General features: G+C 34.4%; 1 non-coding gene across 1 annotated transcript; it reads left to right on the top strand.

Annotated features, from left to right (window-relative positions):
* The first annotated feature begins 950 nt into the window (after positions 1–950).
* Positions 951–1,024, top strand: TRNAI-UAU. The gene has a single exon. It is a non-coding gene; the product is annotated as a tRNA-Ile (tRNA).
* The last annotated feature ends 5,707 nt before the right edge of the window (positions 1,025–6,731 follow it).

The following is a 6,731-nucleotide window of genomic DNA, read 5'->3' as shown; positions in this document are numbered from 1 at the left end:
GACACCAACACGAATGTTGGGATAAATATTTTTATTGATAATAAAACAAAAATTATTGTGTATTTTATGATAAATAAAAAGAATAATTTATTTTTAGAGAAATATGTTTTCTATACAAGATAAAGTTGTGCAATTTTAAAAAAAAAAATTAACCTAACAAAAAAATGGCTTGTTTATATTTATTTAGTTGGTGCTCAATTTAATTTTTTTTTGGTTTGAAATCAAGAGACACATTTTTTTTTCTTTAATATTATTTTCATACAAATATCAAAATATATTTTTTTTAAAATAAATTAATAAAGAAAATTTGTCTTGTAGAGTTTTTGTATGACTTATAATAATATTTACAATAATGATATGAAAATTTTAATCATATTTTGATTTTAACTAAAAAGTCAATGAATGTGAAAATTGTGTATAACATGAAAACACTGAAAGTGGTTATTTCATAACGTGTCTTTATACGATGTCTTTATCGTTGAAAATTACGATAAAAATTATTAAATTCACTAAGGATGTGAGTTGCACCAAACGATGTATCTTGGTGTTATTAAATGATATGAAAGATTTTATGTCTATAAGTGAATATGTTACACTTGAAAGTGCAATTATATGGTTGGAAATATTCTAACAAAATTATGGTTGATAGATTAAATGATATAATTTATATTCATAAATTTTTGACATGTGTGAAAAAAATATTTATTGTGAAATATGTAATCGTTTACATGAAAGCATAATAGCTCAAAGACATTATTAATGAAAGAATGTATAAATGACCATACTTATTAGAAGATATTCCAAGATCGTCTAAAAGAAATTTCAAATTATTGTGACAGCAATTTGAAATTGGACAAACTTAGAGTCAATGACAAGTCTTGACATACACGTCTTAGACATAATGTCATTAGACTATACTCTCTAATAGAGTTGTCATATTTGACTAAAAAAGTCTCGTAGCTCAGTTGGTTAGAGCGTTGGTCTTATGAGCCGAAGGTCGCGGGTTCGAGCCCCGCCGAGACTATTTAATCACATATGGGGTTGCTCTTATAATTTTTGAGGCAAACAATGTCAACCCCGTTGGATTCAACAATATAAATAGGTATTCTATCATACACCATTTGATGTACAATATCATATCATTTTTCACTCTAGAATTTAAGAGTTCTTTCCTCTAGATTTTAAAAGCACTCTCCATATTTTGTGAGTGTTTTCGAGTTCTTGACTCATCGTATTTCTATTAAAACTAGGTGATCAATTCAAATATTTTGTCAAGTTCGTTGCATAGTGATTCCGGTGTTGAATTACTAATAAATTCATTGTATCCTGGAAGACAGTCATCTACGATAAGTTCTGACACAAGGGGAGACAGTAGAACTGTTTAAAGAAAATGTGTTAAGCACATGTCTCGAATCAACTTCTCAAACTGGTGATTTTATTCTTTGTATATTCTAGTTTATTTAATTATTTGTAACATCATTTTTTTTATATATTTCTATTAATTTAAAGACGAGAATACTAACAATGCTCATCGTGTCCGATTCAAAGGTATGGCAATTGAGAGAGAATGTGACCTTAATTTTCTCGAGGACTCTAAAATCCATCTAAATTCACCTTTGTTAGGTAGACATTAGTTGATGGAAATAGTAGCAACGGTGACAAAACAATAATATCGAGTTAAAGAAAATGATGTCTGCAACTTGTTACTTTCTAAGAACTGTTAATATCCCTTTGAATACTAGCTAGATAAAAAAAAATTAAAAACAATTGGATGAATGACAACTTCATAAGGGATTTTATTATGAAATTTGTCTTCATGTGTTGTTGAAGATTAGTCTTAAATGTTTGTTTTCGATATTTAAAACTCATATAAGTTTAAATTTCTTGAGAGATTTATTCAAATTTTATTTTGATGTGATAACTCTTGTCTCTCATAATTACATTACTCTATGTTGGGGTCAGCTCAAATGGTTTTGGGCTTGACCAAAAATAAAGCCCATTAGGGCATTTCATTAATTAACACAAAAAAAAGAAGAGAAATAACTTTCTCTCAGATCTCTGCTCCCTCTTCCCTATACACTCTGCTCTCTCTAGAGATGGATTTCGATTAGCCTCCGACCAACCTTCGACTAGTCGACCGTGTGCTTTTATTCGTTTTCTCTAACAAGTGGTATCAAAGTTGAGTCGTTTGGTGGTGATTCTTGTATAAGTCAAATGGAAGAATCGTTGAGTAGTAATGACACAATGATCAAAATCACAACTACCAACTACACAATATGGAAGTCACGGATGAAGGACTTATTGTGTAATTATAATTATGAAGATACTATCTTGGATGATAAAGGCAAAACAGATTCTATGATAGATGCAGATTGGAAGAAGCTGAACAGAAAGGTAGTTGGTAAGATCAGACAATGGGTTGACGATAGCGTGTATCAGCATGTGGTTAGTGAGGTTAATGCTCATAAAGTGTGGACTATTTTGAGTGAGATGTATGAGAAGAACAACACTCAAAATATAGCATTTCTATTTAGGAAGTTTTGCTCGTTGAAATATCAAGATGGTTCTACTATGTCCGAGCATCTAAACACTTTTTAGGATATTCTAAATGAGTTGGCTGGGATAGGAATGAAATTTAATGATGAGATTCATGCTATGTGTTTGATTAATTCTTTTCCTGATAGTTGGGAGACACTTGTGGTTTCAATTACTAATTTTGTTCCACAAGGTAAGCTAACTTTGAAAATGATGAAAGAGAGTGTGTTGAATGAAGAGGTTAGAAGAAAACAACAAGGCTTCTCGACTCCAAGTCATGTGTTCGTGACTGAGAGAAGGGGTAGAAGTAAAAGTAAAACTTTAAAAAATCGTAGTGGAAGTTCAGAAAGGTCACGGGGAACATCCATCTCAAGAAAAGAGATTACATGTTATCATTGTGGAAATCTATGACACAAGAAGTATCAGTGAAGATAGTTCAAGAGGGGACAAAAGGAGAATAATCAAGATGGAAGTAGTAAGGTTGTTGTTGTGGGTGATAACGACATCGATATTGTTTAAGACAATGATAGTATCAACCTTGTTTCTCAAGATACACAATGGGTGGTAGACTCGGGTGCTTCTTATCATGTCACCAATCGTTGTGATATATTTACTTCTTACACTAGTGGACAGTTTGGTTAAGTGACACTAAGAAACCATGTTACGTGTAATATTATTGGAAAATGATATGTTTGTTTGGATACTAACACTTCGTGCAAGCTACTTTTAAAGAATGTTCAACATGCCAATATTCGGATAAATTCTATCTCCATTGGCATTCTTGATGATGATGACTATCATAGTCACTTTGGTGAAGGAAAATGGAAACTCACTAAGGGGTCTTTAGTGGTAGCTAAAGGAATGAAAGTTGGTTATCTCTATGTGATAGAGGCTAAGTCTTATGGGGGAGAAACAAATACAATTAATGATTGTTCATCACAAATTTGGCATAAGCGACTTGGTCACTTAAGTCAGAATGGCATGCGAATTCTCTCCAAGAGAATCGATCTTCCGGGCTTGAAGTCCATAGATTTGAAGACATGCACAGATTGCTTAGTTGTCAAGCAACATAGAGTTTCCTTCAAGAGTTTCTCTCTATATAAGAAGCCCAATATCCTAGATATGGTTCACACAGACATATGTTCTATAGATTTCTTGACTTTAGGTGGTGTTCATTATTACATCACTTTTATCGATGATTGCTCAAGGAATGTGTGGTTCTATTGTTTGAAGACTAAGGATCAAGCATTGAATTACTTCAAGTTGTTTCACGCTGAAGTGGAGAGAGAAACTATGAAGAAATTGAAATGTGTTCGTTCGGACAATGGTGGCGAATATAGAGGGCCATTTGTGGAATACTGTAGAAGTCATGGGATTAAGCTTTTGAAGACTATACCAAAAACACCTTAACGGAATGGAGTCGTGGAGAGGATGAACAAGTCTATCAATGAGAGAATCTTGTGTATGTTTTCTCATGTTAAGTTGCCAAAATCCTTTTGGGGAGAGGCAATGAAGACAGTGGTTGATCTGATAAACCTTTCGCCATCAACTCCTTTAGATGGAGACGTTCTAAAAAGAGTTTGGAGATGTAAAGACGTTTCTTATGATCACTTGAGAGTTTTTTGTTGTAAATTGTTTGTTCATGTACCTCGAGATGAGAGAGCTAAGATTCATAGTAAGACGATACATTGTATCTTTATTGGGTATGACCATGGCCATGGAGAATTTGGGTACCGATGTTAGGACCCGGTTAACAAGAAACTCATTAGAAGCGGAGATATGGTACTCTTTGAAGATCATACCATTGAGGACTTTGAGAAAAAAGAAAAGTCAAAGTCTACGGAGAAGGAATTGCCTGATAATGGTAGGATTTGTACACCCCAATCACAACCTAATGATGTGGATAATACCCAAGTTGAAGTTGATGAAACTCCTTTAGTTGATACTAAGCCAACAAATGAAGCTAAACAAAATGATGATAGTTCTCTAGAGCCATCCGATGATCAGTATATTAGAATATCTAAGTAGGCAACGACAACCTTCTAGTAGGTATCCTCCAAATGAGTATGTGATGTTGACTGACGGGAGAGAACCAGAAACCTATCAAGAAGTATTGTCTCATGAAAACAAGAACAAGTGGTTGGATGAAATGCAAGAAGAGATAAATTCCTTACAAGAGAACGAGACTTGTGACTTGGTGAAACTTCCAAAGGAAACAAGACTTTGAAGAACAAGTGGATCTTCAAGTTGAAGCACCAAGAGAATAGCTCACAACCTCGATACAAAGCAAGACTAGCTGTGAAGGGCTTTGGTTAGAAAAAGGGGATTCATTTTGAAGAGATCTTCTCACCGGTTGTGAAGAGGTCATCCATCAGAGTTGTGTTAGCATTGGCTGTTAGTCAAGATTTGGAAATTGAACAACTTGATGTGAAGACTGCATTTCTCCATGGTGACTTGGATGAAGAGATCTATATGGAACAACATGAAGATTTCAAAGTTAAAGGTAAAGAAGATATTGTCTACAGGTTGAGGAAAATCATGTACGGGCTCAAGCAAGTGCCTAGACAATGGTACAGGAAATTCGACTCCTTCATGGAAACAAATGGGTACAATAAGACTACTTTTGATCATTGTGGTTTCATCAAGAGAAACGACGTTGATGAATATGTTATTCTCTTTGTCTATGTTGATGATATTCTGATTGTTGGGCAAGATATTGTGAAAATTGAGAAGCTCAAAAGGGATTTGAACAAGTCTTTTGTGATGAAGGATTTGGGTTCAGTGAAGCATATTCTAGACATGAAAATCACAAGAGATAGAAAGAACAGACTACTTTGGCTATCATAGGAGAAATACATTGAGAAGGTACTTGAGAGGTTTACAATGAAAATGCAAAACCGGTTTCAATTCCACTTGCAGGTCATTTCAAGTTGAGTTCTAAACAATGTCCTACAAGTGAGAAAGAGAAAAATGAGATGAAGAATATACCTTATGCCTCCGCAGTTGGTAGTCTTATGTATGCTATGGTATGTACCAAACCGAACATAGCACACGCAGTTGGTGTTGTTAGTCGGTATCTCACCAATCTAGGAGAAGAACATTGGTTGGTTGTTAAGTAGATTCTCGGATATCTTCGAGGATTTTCGAAAATACGTTTATGTTTCGGAAGAGATACTCATGTTTTGGAAGGCTTTACAGATTCTGATATGGCGGGTGATCAATGTTGATTCAAGAAAATTCGTATCAATTTTTTTGGTTACCTTTGTAGGGGGTGTTGTTTCGTGGAAGTCAAGGTTACAAAAGTGTGTTGCTTTTTCTACTACATAAGCTGAGTATATTGCAGCTACTGAGGCATGTAAAGAGGTTTTGTGGATGAAGAAGTTCCTACAGGAGTTGGGCCAAAAGTAAGAGAATTTACATTATTTTGCGATAGTCAAAGTGCCATTCATCTCTCGAAGAATCAGCTTTTCATTCGAGATCCAAATACATTGACGTGAGATATCATTGGATACGTGATGTGATTGAGGCAAAAGAGCTGAACTTGGAGAAGATTCATACAAGTGAGAATGGTGCAGATATGTTTACAAAGTCCTTGCCTAAGGACAAGTTTGAAGATTGTCGAGAGAGAGAGGGTTTATTGCAGCTCGTGAAGGTGTGCTAATGGGGGAGATTTGTTGGGTCGGCTCAAATGGTTTTGGGCTTGACCAAAAATAAAGCCCATTAGGGAATTTCATTAATTAACACAAAAAAAAAACTTTCTCTCAGATCTCTGCTCCCTCTTCCCTGTACACTCTACTCTCTCTAGAGAAGGATTCCGATCAGCCTCCGACCAACCTTCGACTAGTCGACCAGGTGCTTTTATTCTTCTTCTCTAACACTCTAGTAGTAATAAAAGGTGAATATATATCCCTAGCCTACATGAAGGGTCTTGAGTTCGGCAAGTTCCGCTCACCTGTTTAACCTAAGGGGAATAATAAAACTCCAAATAAGAAGCGGAGCTCAGTGTTCTCGAAAAAAATAAAAATAAAAATATAAAATTATCATTTATTACCATGAAATTTATACCAAAATTGAGCATAAAACATTGTATGATGTTTAGATACTCTAATAAACATATTTGAATATGAGTATAAACTGATAAATATTTCAAAATTCACCTTCAAAATTCAGAATAACATTTCCAAATTCAATTATAA

Source organism: Impatiens glandulifera, chromosome 2 (assembly GCF_907164915.1).
Source record: "Impatiens glandulifera chromosome 2, dImpGla2.1, whole genome shotgun sequence".
Lineage (NCBI taxonomy): Eukaryota > Viridiplantae > Streptophyta > Magnoliopsida > Ericales > Balsaminaceae > Impatiens > Impatiens glandulifera.
The sequence above is the reverse complement of the archived record's forward strand: the minus strand, read 5'-3'. Positions and strand labels throughout refer to the sequence as shown.